General features: G+C 37.4%; 1 pseudogene; it reads left to right on the top strand.

Moving 5' to 3' along the window:
• Positions 1–14,140, top strand: part of LOC116511754 — a 69,216-nt pseudogene extending 55,076 nt beyond the window's left edge.
• Positions 14,141–14,856: the final 716 nt, after the last annotated feature.

Consider the following 14,856-nt stretch of genomic DNA (forward strand, 5'->3'; position numbering starts at 1 on the left):
TTGCTTTTAAGCACTTTTTTTTTCTTAAGTTTGGAAGACCCTTAAAGAGAAGGGTAGAGGCAGAGGAAAAAGAAGCAACACTGCCATCTAGAGGCTGGAGACTTGGAAACATTGTTTTTTAATTTCCTTTGAACATCTGACTCACATCTTATACTTCAAGGCTCCGTATTTTATTTATTGAAAGGGATAGTGGGAAGAATACGGATTGTTTATGCAGGTGCTCTTCTGGAGTACTATAAATAGCCGGACTGAGTGAAGAGAAAGCCTTGACTGGAAAGATTATAGTGAACTTGTTTGAAACTTAACAAAAAGCTTTGGATGTTTTAGTGGCAGTATTTATAACCTGGAAGAATGGCACAACATGAAGAAGAAAAAGAATTAACATTGCAAATGATTATGTTAGAAATTCAAAAAGTACAAATAAGTACAAAAAACATTGAAAAGAGGATAGAGAACATAGAACAAAAAACAGAAAAAATAGAGGGAACAGTTGAGAATATTTATAAAATGATGATGAAATCTGATGATAGAGTTCAAAAAATTGTAGAAAAATATGAACAAAATGATAAGAAAATTGTTGATATTGTCAGCAAATTGAGCGTGGTTGGAAACAACAGGAGTGGAATGTTGAAAGGAGAGATTAACGAACTGGAACCCTATCTCAAACCTCAAAACATGGAAGAAGAAAAGGGATAAAATTTGGCAGAAACAATGAGAGAAATTCTGGCAGAAGCACCGGTGATAACTAAAGGCAAGTGGATGAAAGGAACAGATGGAGGATTTTGAGTCTTTACAAGATACACAAGGAAGAACAAGGTGCTAAGAGAAGTACACATAAGACTTATCAAGAAAACAATTAGAATACAAATACCACAAATGGCAAGAGATATAGGATTGCACTACTACTGGAAGGATACAGGATGATTAAATGAAAAGTTAGAATAAAAATTAAGTTAAACTTAGTTAAATGTAGAGTAGTATGTATAAAATAAAGTAATAATAGTTATAACTAAATAAATGATTAATAATGATATGCATATATATATATACACACTAGATTGATAATATGAAATTTTATATAAATTGTGAGTGAGGACTATGGAGAGGATGTTGAAAAGCTTTGTTATAAAAGATAAATAATTCTATATAGAATAGAATATAAAGATGTAATACTATTGGATGATTTCAGAATGATGTAATGAAATACCATAATATAATTTTTAAAAAATTTAGAATATTTTACATTAAAAGGATGTAATAATAGCTATAGTCAAATGAATGTTTAATAACCATAACAATTGTATACATATATATTAGAATGATGATATGAGTTTTTATGTAAATTGCAAATGAAGACTATTGTGAGAAAGTACAAAAGCTTTGTAACTAATCGACACACTGTAAGTAATTGGAGAAGGGTTTTTATTTTGTGTGTGTTAATGTCTGTTGTTTTATGTTTGTCTAAAAATAAAAACTTTTTTTAAAAAAGAATCCCTTGTAACATACTATACTACTAGGATATAAAAGCTAAAACCAACCCTTATTATACATTGTCTGGAGTATCCAACATACTTGAAGAATAAAATTTTCTTGGATTAAATTGACCTTAATATCATATGATACTAATTTAACATTTTCTGAAAACCCAGCTCTTTGATATGTTAAAACAGAATATTCCAGCTCATTATTCTAAACTATCTGCAAATTATCCATATCTACCATTATACAAGTTTTTGTCTCTGAATAAAGATTAATTATAACTTCAGAAGCTGCAAAAAAATTTCCAATTACATTAGGAACTTTAGCCAATGTATCTGGTCAAAACTATACTGTCAAAAGTTGCTTTAATAGCATATATTGCTGTTAAGCACTCTCCAATTAGTTTTAATAAAACACTAAATGCTTTGAAAAATAAATTGGAAATAAAACGCTGTCAAGTATTATTTTCTGTTTTCCACACTGAACTTCAGAAAAATGATTTGCCAGAAATTTAAATATTAGATTATTCCACAGTAACTTTATTGTGAGAGTTTGGATGAAGTTTAAATTTTCTTTCTAAAGTATTTTGAATATGCTTTACCTATTTTACTACACTGAATCATAACTAAAACTGGAATCAAGGCTTCACCAATATGGAAGTAAGATAATAACTTCCTAGTTTTATCCAAAATAGTTTTAAACAAATTATTAGAATTTCCAAAAGTAATAGATTTATCAAAATATAATCCCAGTGCTATAACTGAAATTTGGGGAAATAGTAACCTCCATCTTCATATTATTGACCCAAGACATCTAATAATATGCATCTACTTTGGACCATTTATTTTACAGATGTTTATTCATACTTGGGGAGATTTTTAACAATTTACTTATATAACTCTAGTATAAATAATTAATATTAACCAACAAAGAAAATTTTCTAGACATAATAATTCTAAGATATTTAAATGACTCCATTTTTAAATGTCAATGCACATTTTAACAATCAATAAGAAATTGGTTATGGAATTTATTCCAATTGTAATGTAATTTAAAACTTTGCCAAAGGATGGTGTAATATGCATACATTTTGATAAAGAACAGCAGTAAGTATTGGTGGATGACAAAGTACCACCATATTACAATTTCATTCTAACAACTGATGTAACTGAAATATGTTTAGAGTCAAGCTGCTTAATAAAATAGAGCAATGTTGCCATTGCAAATTAAATAAAGGAAGAGAAAATGGCCCCTCCATCACAACTTTTGAGTAGCATCCTAACAGATAAAGAAACAATTCAGTGTATGCTAACTGTTGTTAATGGGGTTAAATACCATATTTCAATCTGGATAACAAAATTAAAAGGTAAACCAAACTCAACCAAGATACATTTCCAAAATTTGATCTATGTCATGTTATTTTAGCATCCAGTTAGAAAACCACCACCAAATCAGATTCATCAAAGTCTGAACCTAAAGCAACTAACAATCTAATATAGTCCAAAGATTGGTACTCTTTAATAAAGCAAGATTGTGCCAGAGGAACTGCTGGAGACCATATAGTTTACAACATGAGCCATTATTGTGACCATAATTTTTACAATTCCAATTGGATAATAACTTTCAAATTCCATGGGATCTTTTCCTAGTTCCAAATTTTAGATACAAAAGATTCATTTTAGGAAGGAACATTATTTTATTTATATTCCATTTTTTTTCATATGAATTGGTTGTGTATTTTTTCAAGGTTTTTTTCCTTTTGTTTGTTTTCTTTATGAATTAAAATTAATTCTTTATGAATTAAAATAAAATTACAGTTTATTGTGTTTTGTTTTATACTTCATTATTACTATACCTGTTTTTTATTCTTTTGTTATAGATTAAAAAGCAATGAAATATTTAAAAATAATCAATTGCAATGTTATTTAGAACTACTGCTTAAAAACAAAGGATAGCATGCCCAAATCCTAATTTGATGAGAAACATGTGGAATCGAGATGTCTATATTTCAGAGTTACTTTGAATATACTGTACATCTACAAAAAGCAGAAGGAATCATATATAGATACAAAAAACAATTGCCTAAGCCAATCTAACTTAACCTGAAATCCCTCCAAATGGATGGATTTGAGCTCCTGGCTCCTAACTATTGCTGAAAATTCTGAGACTTGAAATCCACACCCACTGTCATGCCATTTTGGGAGACACTAGATTCAGATTCATTGCCAGAATGAGCTTGCCTTTGGAGATACTGTACGGCAATTACCTTTAGAGAGATGAAGTTAGTCGGGTATTTAGAAAAAGGATTAACAGTTACAATAGATACAGCAATTTAAAATTACTACATAATTTGGATAACCCAATCATCACCTTCCCGATTTTCAATTATTTTCAATGTCTTTAGAGTAGAAAACAGGGATGACATTGCATATAGATATTTACTACCTAGTATTTTTTGGCTGGTGCATTTCTTGCTCTGATATGAAATAAACTCTTAATGGACTCACTCTGTCACTTGCAAATATCTCAAGTGAAGAAATGTGACATATCCAGCAGACGTTGTCAGTTGGCACACCTTCTTCCTCAAAGCAGCATGTAAATTACATCTCTGGTTTGTCAATAAAAATGCAAATTCTCTGGCCAGACTTGTCACCATGGTAATCCTGCATTCTAAACAAATAGTCCCCTATTGTCTTAAAAAAAAATCAGGAAGGAAATCTGATGATGAACCTTGATGCTAGTCATACAAAAGAATCAAAGAGTAGATTTGTTGTCATTAAAAATAAATAAATATGGGGGGAAAATAAGGCTTAAAACATGGATCTGATTTTCTTTTCTTTTTTAATTTTCCATTTTTTCTTTAATAGAGAGGAAAAATAAAGAGAAAATGTCTTCCTTTAAGATAAAATAGGGAAAAAATGTAACTACCTCCATTTAGATCATAGTTACATAACAGTTGCAATTGTCCATCCCTAATTTATTTCTATAGGCAACTGATGCATAAAACACAAGTAACATCAGGTCTTCCAATCCACTGGATAATTGGGATCATAGATTTGTTCTTTCAAATGTTAAAGAACTAATCTCTTGTCAATAATTAGGGACACAGAGAATCCATTTCCATAGTCCAGCTGTCAATTTTCATGTAGCAGTTGTGTAGTTCAAAACAGTACATACAGTATTTGAAAATATTAAACTTCATCTCAAAGCCAAAAGAAATATATGTAATTAATTTTTCTCACAATTTAATAACTTTAGAATACTGAAAAAACATATCTTAATGAAGCATTATTCTAGATGCATCTCCAAGCAACAGAGAGATTCCTGTTTATAAAACACAATAAGGGTTCAATAAGTCTGAAGAAAAATGTTGCTGTAAAAAACATAATCTGAATTCTAACATGGCTTTTGCTATTAATTTTAAAAGGTTTTCCCCATTGTTTAGATAAAGTTCCTTATTCTATTCAGTCTTTAAAATCTGCATATTAAATTGACTTATTTATCACAGATATTTTATAAACACTGATAACCTTGATCTGGTAAGAATTAATTATTGCTTCTAATAACTTAGATGTCTCTGAGGTTGAAAATGCTACTAATCTGAAAAAAAGATGCCAATAAATGTTGTAATTGCAAACATTGCCAGTGGATGGCAACTGACAAATTTTAACACAGAAACTGTACCTAGCCTAATATACAGTTCCCAACATCTATCCAGATCTTCCATAAGCAAAAATCAAATCAATTTATTCAATTAATTATTGAATGTATAAATATTCCAAAGTGCTTAGAAGGAGAATTTGCATAAAGTAAAGACATCTGAACTTATTATGATGGTATAATTTCACTTGGGGGAAACTTAAAACCTTATCTTTAAATGCCAATTGCAATTTTTAACAAAGTTTTTTTTAATAAATCAAAATAGTGTGTTAAATTTTTGAAAATATTTTAGACACATATATATGGGTGTGTTATATGTATGTGTGAATATTTAATTGATATACTGCATATATTCCTTGCAAAATATAAAGTTTTAAGAGTACCAGTATTTTTTATACGAAAACTGGCCCGTTTTTTGTCAAAAAAATTGCATGCATAGCCTTATAGAGGTTTATAGAGTGATGCTGTGGGCTGGGGGGGCACAAAACAGCCCGTTTTTTGCTCATTTCTGCCCTCCCCATCCCCAGGAACTCTCTGAAAGCCTCCATAAGGGTATGCACAGCCATTTTGGTTAAGGGGCGGGGCTTCGGGAAGCAAAAAATGCTGTATTCAATGTATAAGACACACCCAGATTTTTAGCCTCTTTTTTGAGGAAAAAAGGTTCTTCTTATACTCCACAAAAATACTGTATTTATTCTACAGCAAGGAATAATATTTATTAACTCCCATGCATCAATAATCAGATAAATTGCTGTAAAGATCTTATTGCTATTCAGTGTAACTATTGAGAAATAGAAAAAGAAACTTGGAATAAGAATACAAAAAAACCCTGATAAATTCAGTACATATACAAAAATTGTATTAATTTAATTAATGTATGAATAATCAAATCTTAACCTGCAACAATACCAACTTAGACCAATTAATAGGAAATCCTGTATTTGGGGATTTTAATCAGATATAACAAAGCTGAAATTATAGTATGAGATTTTGAGACAAAAAATAAAATATCATCAGCATAATATCAATTTAAAGATTTTATCAGGTTATAAGATAAAATACAAAAGCAAATAGGGAGACACTGGGGGGGGAGGGGGAAAGAAAGATGAGGAGGAACTGCGGAAAAGAGAAAAAGAAACGCTGACTTCCGACTCCTTCTGTAGCAGTACATTAAAGCATTAACATCAAACCACAACTTTTTGTTTTTCCATAATAATATAAACTAGCCATTTCTATAAAAACATATCAATTTAATCAGTAAAACCCAAAGTTTTATTTTTTTCCATTTCAAGCACAAAATTCAGAAGAAGTCTCCATGTAGAAACAAAAGTACTTATATTCTTTTGTTTAACCAAAATGCTCAATTTAGCCATCTCTGCCAACTACATCAGCTTCTGTAGCCAATCGTCCATAGTGGGAATCGAAATGTCCTTCCATTTTTGTGCAAACAATCTTGCTGCTATCAACATAAATAAAATCAAAGTTCCAATTTTTTTCTCCAAGTTTTTTCCCATTAAACTCAAAAGAAAAAAATCTGGTTTCATTTTTATTTTAGCTTTAAGAATTTTCTTTATTATAATATGAATCTTACTCCATTTTTTTTTTTTTTTTGCTTTATCACACATCCACCATAATGATAAAAAGTTCCTTCTTTGCTTTTATACTTCCAACATTCATTTGAAATATTTTATGCATTCTAGATAACTTATCTGATGTTAAATACCAGTGATACATCATCGTATAAAAATTCTTTTCAATTATAGTGTAGTGTAAAGTTGAAAGCTTTTGTCCACATATTTTCCCATTGTTTCAAGCATTACATTATATCCAAAATGTGGGAAGAACTTACTTCTACTTCATAAAGGAGATGGAAAAGACATAAGAGACATTTAGTTTTGTTTCTTAAATATGTGGAAGAACTCTTTAAAAAAATCTTAGTATGCTGTGGCATGTCAAAGTGACCAATATATGACATTTCTATTTCCAAAGTACTGTATTAAGTCAAATAAATTCCAGAAGAAAAACAAAATTGTGTTTGTGTACAAGCTGAATGCAGCTGATATAAAAAACCTGCAAATACTAAAATAGCTGTTGATCACATTTGAAAATGGAAATCAGACACAATGTTAGCAATCTATTTTTTTTCAAGTGCCTGAGCTAGTCTCCTAATGCAAACACCCAAGTAGACTCAATCTGTCAGAGACAACTGCCGGATCAAATGTTCTGGTTCTAAAGAAATAAGGATAAATGCCCAGATATCTAAATAGAGTTAAATGAAATAACAAAAAATATATTGACATAATTATATTATCCATCTTGCATTTTTAAAGACCAAGAAGAAAATGAATAATGAATACTAAAAGCCAGAGGATTTCTTTCTAATCTAACTACCTAAACCATATGCTGAGTATCACTCATTGTGCAGATGAAGATCTAACTAATTTAAACAAGAGCTGGGAGTCATCCCTTGTGCATGTTGTGAGGTATAAAGCCATAAAGGAGGATGAACAGTGATCAATACTGTTCTTTCTCTGCCCCCTCTGCCATTTCACAGAAATATAGCAACCAGCCATGTCAATAGCCTTCATAAATTACAAAACCACAGCAATCTCAGTCTTTCTTAGTAAACTTTGGTGGTTGGTGGTTGGTGCCAGGGGTGGGCTTCAAAAATTTCAGCAATGGGTTCGCTGCCCCATTGCTGGGTAGGTGTGGCCATGGTGGGTGTGGCCTACTCAGCCTCCTGCACCATGGTGGGGGGGGGGCATTTTTCACCCTCCCCAGGCTCCAGAGGCTTTCCTTGAGCCTCTGGGAGGGCAAAAACTGCTTCCTCTGGACTCCAGGGGGCCACTCTGAGGCCAGAAACAGGCCGGTTTCTGGACTTTAGGAACCTCCGGTAGGCCTGTTTTCCCGCTTCCCCAAGCCTCCATGCGGGCCCTGCATTTACTTGGCATGATGAATGGGCTGCATGGAGACTCATGGGAGGGGCGGAGTGGGAGCATAAGGTGACCAGACGTCCCGCTTTTGGCGGGACACCCCCGCTTTTTGATGCATTTTCCCGCGTCCCGCCCGCTTTTTAAAAAGGCACGCTTTTTTTGGCGCTTGCAGCTCCCGCCCATCAGCTGCTGGGCTGGCTCATCGTTCTGTTCTATGCTACCACCTACAAATTTAAGCCATCCCAGCCTGCCGCTCACTGATTTGATTGGCTGGACTTCAGCCAATCAGTGAGCTGGCCAACCAGCTCACTGATTGGCTGGACTCCTTAGCTGAGGACGCATGTGCGAGTCTCCATTTTATTTCGTCTTTGTTTTGGGCAGCTGCGCTTACTCACTGGTGGTGAGTAAATCATGTTTTGTATTAAATTTGGTACCGTGGGAATCGGGAGGCGCTGGGCTGGGGGAAGGAGACAGCCCCATTGCGGAGTTCGCAGCCAGCCCCTGTGCTGCGCTGGAACGGGCGGCAAAACCTTTGGAACCACGTGGAAGTTCTCGGGCGGCTGCTCCCAGCTCTCCTGCCCCGGAGGGAGCAGCCGCCGGCGGCGGCAGAGGAGGAAGCAGCCCGGCGTTGCTGCTCGCCGCGCGCTCCCTCGCTCGCGGCCAGGCTTTGGTGCTGCCTTTCCCGCTCTGTGCGTGCTGCCCAGACCAGACCTCTCTTCCTTCCGTGGAGTCCGTTCGTGAATCCATGGGATTCGCCGCGGAAGGAAGAGAGGTCGTGGCAGAGGCAGACGCCAGCAGAGAACGTCCTCTGGCTTCTGGGCCTCCCCGCTGCTGTCCCGATCTCTCTTCCTTCCGTGGAGTCCGTTCGTGAATCCATGGGATTCGCCGCGGAAGGAAGAGAGGTCGTGGCAGCGGCAGACGCCAGCAGAGAACGTCCTCTGGCTTCTGGGCCTCCCCGCTGCTGTCCCGATGTCTCTTCCTTCCGTGGAGTCCGTTCGTGAATCCATGGGATTCGCCGCGGAAGGAAGAGAGGTCGGGGGAGCGGCGGACGCCAGCAGAGAACGTCCTCTGGCTTCTGGGCCTCCCCGCTGCTGTCCCGATCTCTCTTCCTTCCGTGGAGTCCGTTCGTGAATCCATGGGATTCGCCGCGGAAGGAAGAGAGGTCGTGGCAGCGGCAGACGCCAGCAGAGAACGTCCTCTGGCTTCTGGGCCTCCCTGCTGCTGTCCCGATCTCTCTTCCTTCCATGGAGTCCGTTCGTGAATCCATGGGATTCGCCGCGGAAGGAAGAGAGGTCGTGGCAGCGGCAGACGCCAGCAGAGAACGTCCTCTGGCTTCTGGGCCTCCCCGCTGCTGTCCCGATGTCTCTTCCTTCCGTGGAGTCCGTTCGTGAATCCATGGGATTCGCCGCGGAAGGAAGAGAGGTCGTGGCAGCGGCAGACACCAGCAGAGAACGTCCTCTGGCTTCTGGGCCTCCCCGCTGCTGTCCCGATGTCTCTTCCTTCCGTGGAGTCCGTTCGTGAATCCATGGGATTCGCCGCGGAAGGAAGAGAGGTCGGGGGAGCGGCGCCGCCAGCAGAGAACGTCCCCTCACTTCTGGGCCTCCCCGCTGCTGTCCCGATCTCTCTTCCTTCCGTGGAGTCCGTTCGTGAATCCATGGGATTCGCCGCGGAAGGGATATCGGGGGAGCGGCGGACGCCAACAGAGAACGTCCTCTGGCTTCTGGGCCTCCCCGCTGCTGTCCCGATGTCTCTTCCTTCCGTGGAGTCCGTTCGTGAATCCATGGGATTCGCCGCGGAAGGAAGAGAGGTCGTGGCAGCGGCAGACGCCAGCAGAGAACGTCCCCTCGCTTCTGGGCCTCCCCGCTGCTGTCCCGATCTCTCTTCCTTCCGTTGAGTCCGTTCGTGAATCCATGGGATTCGCCGCGGAAGGAAGAGAGGTCGGGGGAGCGGCGCCGCCAGCAGAGAACGTCCCCTCGCTTCTGGGCCTCCGAGAGCGTGGACGCAGCGGCAGCTGCCCGCAGACAACTTCCACGCGCTTCCGGGGCTCCTGTCGCTCGGCAGAAGCTCCTGAAGCGTGTGGAAGTTGTCTGCGGGGCAGCTGCCAGCGCACCCACCTCTCCTCCTGCCTCTTCGTGCATGGGATCACTGCCTCCGAGAGCGTGGGAGCGGCCGCGAGGAGTCCGTTCGTGCAGCACCCCCACCTCTCCTCCTGCCTCTTCGTGTATGGGATCGCTGCCTCCGAGAGCGTCTCTTTGGTTCCCTTCTCCTCCTCCTCCTCCTCCTCCTCCTCCTCCTCCTCCTTTCTGGCGCCCCTTCCTTAAAGATTTGGTACCAAAGCAATGGCGGTGAGGTCGTGAGGAAGTTGTGTCTTTTGGATTTTGCTGCACTGTTGTCTTTTCAATGGTTCTCAGACTGGTTGAACCTTTAGCAGCTGGGGTGATATTCTTTACTGTTAAGGTTACAATTGGATGTGTTGGACGAATCTTAAAAGATGAAACTTTTATTAAAACGTTTGACTTAACTAAAAACGTCTTCCTTTTTCTTCTTCTTCTTAAATATGATTTATTTATTTATTTTTACTTCAGAAGTTTGATGACTGTTGTACAAACTAATCCAACCTAAATGTAGAGGAGGAGAAGAAGGGGGGGATTTAAAAAGAGCAGAGGAAAAAGAAAAGAAAGCATGAAGAAAACATAAAGAAAACATAAGGAAAGGGATGGGAGGGAGGGAAGGAAGGAAGGCACTTTATGTTGAAACAGAAAATATTATATAAGGAAGAAAATGGAAATAACTTAGGAAGGAAGGAAGGAAGGAAGGAAGGAAGGAAGGAAGGAAGGAAGGAAGGAAGGAAGGAAGGAATGAATTGCACTTAATATTGAAGTAAAAGAGAATGAAGGAAAAAGTATTGGAAGGATTGAAAGAAGGAAGGAGGAACAAAGAATTACACTTAATATTGAAATGAAAAGAAAATATAATGAATGAAAGAAGAAGTATAGGAAGGAAGGGAAGGAAGGAAGGAGGGAAGGAAGGAAGAAACAAAGACTGTTGAAACAGAAAAGATAATATAAGGAAGAAAATGGAAAGACGTATAGGAAGGAAGGAAGGAAAAAAGGAAGACAATGTTGAAATGGAAAAGAATATAAGGAAGAAAATGGAAAAAATTATAGGAAGAAAGGAAGAAATGTACTTAATATTGAAACAGACAAGGGAATGAAGGAAAAAAATATTGGAAGGATTGAAAGAACAAGGTTTTCCTCGTATGGGATTGATAGTGTCATTCTTAAATTTATTCCCCAAAATTTTTCCCATTTGTCTAGTTCAATGTTATAGCCAAAGTTCTGTGCCCATTTTATCATTGGTTCTTTTACAGTTTCCAATTTCCTCTTCCATTTGATACTTCAAGAGGAATTTGTATATTTTCCCTATCATCTTTCTGTCCAGACTTTGAATAATTTTATTCAATTTGTGTGGTTCTGTTTCAATACCATATATTTTAGTGTCTTTATTGTATTTAGTTTTAATTTGGAGGTAGGTTAGCCAGTCACCTTTCATATTCTGATCTGCCAATTCTTCAATTGTTTTTAAATTTCCCTGTCTGTCAATTAGATCTCTGTATCTTAGAATTTTGTTCCAATCTGTAAAATTTGGGTGTGTCGTTCTTTCTGTTGGTGATAGCCAATTTGGGGTTTTCACATAGTGGATTTTTTTAATTTTGAGCCATTGTTGCAGTAAAGTTCTAATTAAATGATTTTGAAAGTATTTGTGCGTTTTATGTTTGTCATTCATTCCATAAGAAATTATGCCAGCCTGCCTGCAGGTCATGGCCTTCTAAGATCAGAATTCTTTTATTCTTTAACTCAATCCAATCCTTCATCATTGTCATTGTTACTGCAGTTGCGTATATATAGGCTCCCTGTGTGCTTCCATCCATCCCTACGAAGATCTGCTGACTCTGCCTGCCTGCTGGTAAGTGAGCTGGGTTTTTTCTTTTATTTTTTTAATGTATTTTAAAATAATATTTTATTTATTGTGCATATGATTTTTAAAAATAGTGTTATTCTGTGTTGATTCTTTTTTTAAATTGTCTTAAACTATTTAAAAAAAGATTCTATCCAAAATAAATTGAAACAAGCCATTTTAAAAATTTCTATGCACAATACTTTGAAATGGACTCAGGAGTCATGATTGACACTGAGTGAATTTGCACTTTTAATAATCAGGAAGATACAATGGCATTGAAAAAAGTGACTTATGACCATTTTTCACACTTAGCGACCGTTGCGACCATTTTTCACACTTAGCAACCGTTGCAGCATCCTCATGGTCACGTGATCAAAATTTTGTTTGGCAACAGATTCGTATTTATGCTGGTTTCAGTGTCCTGGGGTGACCTTTTGACAAAAAAAAAATTTTAATCAAGCCCCCCCCCCCCCCCCCGGTCAAGGGCGTCCCTCTTTTCCAATCTGAAAATCTGGTCACCTTATGGGAGCAGCATCCAGGAGTGGGATTTGGGGATTCGCCAAACAGCATAGAATCTTCACTAGAGAATTGCCCAAACTCGTGCAAATCTCCAGCAGCCCACCGCTGTTTGGTGCTGAATAACCATCTCGCCACCTGGTGTCAAAATGGCCAGACTTTCCTTTTGTTGGTTAAACAAAGATTTCCCAAGGCAATTTTTCCAAAGTACTTCCAACACAGCAACATGGCAAGCTTTGCAAATATATATGGTTTCCATAAATTAGTCCAGGCTGACTCTGGCATTGTTGTACATGAAAGAAATGGCCCTGTTGACTTTCAATAGTCTTATTTCAAGCAATGTCAGGAAGGTGTACTGGAACATATTAAAAGCAAGGTTTCTTCTTCAAGGCCTGAAGAAAATAAAATTTGTCTCAGAGGCCTGTCTAAAATTCTAAGTAATGTTCTGAAAATTGGGATTAAACAAGAAACCGTGTAGGGTTTCTGCACTGAAGAGAGAAAACAAATCTCTTTAATGAAATCTCTTTAATGGGAGGAAATAGACCTGAGAGCAAAACATTTGCAACAGCAATAGATTATTCAAAAGACTATAGCATTCATTGCTACTGTTCTGAATAACCAGCTTGTGACCTACTACTTCTGAATACCAGCAGGCCTTCAAATTGCAACTTATTTCAGCAAACAGAGCCAGCAGAACTATTGTAAACAAATTTCGCACAACAGAAAAGATGGTTTAAAGCAGAGATTACAATTGGCAGGTACATTATTATGACAGTGAGAATTTTGAAAAGGTGCCTGTTAGTCCAAAACCAACGAAGATATTATTTCAGATTCAAAATACAGTTCTAGCATTGTAATAATGGGTGGTGGTTAGGAAAATTACTGTGTCCTATAATTCAGGAAAATACAGATGTTGAACCAATTGTCATTTCATCTAATGATTTTATGATTTTTCCACTGGTGACACTTACTGACTAATGTCTTGGACTGTTCAGTTAAAAATATCATTCAATCTTAGTGATAGTTTCTATTCTTAGATAAATAATTTCACAAAATATTAACTAACCTGGAAAAATGGAACTTCTGAATTATTTTGAGAGTATAAATGCAGTTTAGAAGATTTTCGGGGACAGCAGCTGAGCAAAGGTTTAAATCTTCTGGTTGATGGTTTTTTCCAAGTTCCATGCAATGAACCAAACAGATCATATCAGTAGTACAAAAATAAAAACAGAATTTAAATTGTGAAAAACAATGGCAATCAAAATGTCCCTAATTCTAAGAACAATTTTATCTTCCCAAAGAAAATAAGCAGCTCCTTCAATATACAGTCTTCCTCCTCCTAGCAATATTTTATGGAAACCCAGGATCAAATAAAAAGAGTACACCAGAATCAGTGTCCCCTGCCAGATAAATCACTAGAAGAGGAACTTCTCAAATGCCCTTTAGATCCTCAATCAATCCAAAGCAAATGTGTTCCTCAGGAACTAGTGACAGAAACTGAAGCCAGTGAAGGTACTTTAATTTATTTGTGTGAATTTGCTCCTGTGCTGATGGACACTAATGTTTCATTGCCTGTTAAAGAGCCAGTTTGATGTATGGTGGTGAAACTGTTGAACTAGAAGCTGGGAGATTGTCAATTCCATTTTTTCCCTTAAGTACAGATGCCAGTAGGGTGACTTCATTTATTATTTCAATTTTGAAGCCATTCCACTCCATATTGTTTCTGATAATTTACACATACAAAATAAAATAAAACAAAAAACATCAAGAGTGGAGGGGAGAAGATAGCTGACTGGAACCAAAACCCTAAAGTCAAGTAGCCAATTCTAGTCTGGAGCTTGGGAGAATAATCAGGTCTTAAGCAGTTTATGAAGTCAGGGTGGTGGGATCAGTATGAATCTCCAGGAAGATATTATTCCACACAAAAGCATACTTCTTATGCCCCTGTTAGATGACATTGCTTAGTATATGTAATCTTCTTATGACTACATTTGGAACCAGAATATCAGTTGTTTAGCAAATATTCTAAATTAAGCAGTCATTAAGGAAGATGCCCACGTGATCACTTTGCTCAATGATTGCAGTCCTGGCTCTGTCAGTTGTGATTGTTAAGCAGCCACAGAGGTCGTTAAATGGACAGAGCAAAAGAGCTATCTACCAAGGTGGGGTAGTTTCTTTTAGCTTAACCCATCTCACAGTGTAATTGCTGTGGGGGGAAAGAGATGGGAAAATTATATTCACCTAGAGTTGTACAAGTAAAAGCAGAATATGAATCTAATAAAAATAATAATTGCTGAACAACTAACCA

This window comes from Thamnophis elegans, chromosome 1 (assembly GCF_009769535.1).
Source record: "Thamnophis elegans isolate rThaEle1 chromosome 1, rThaEle1.pri, whole genome shotgun sequence".
Taxonomy (NCBI): domain Eukaryota; kingdom Metazoa; phylum Chordata; class Lepidosauria; order Squamata; family Colubridae; genus Thamnophis; species Thamnophis elegans.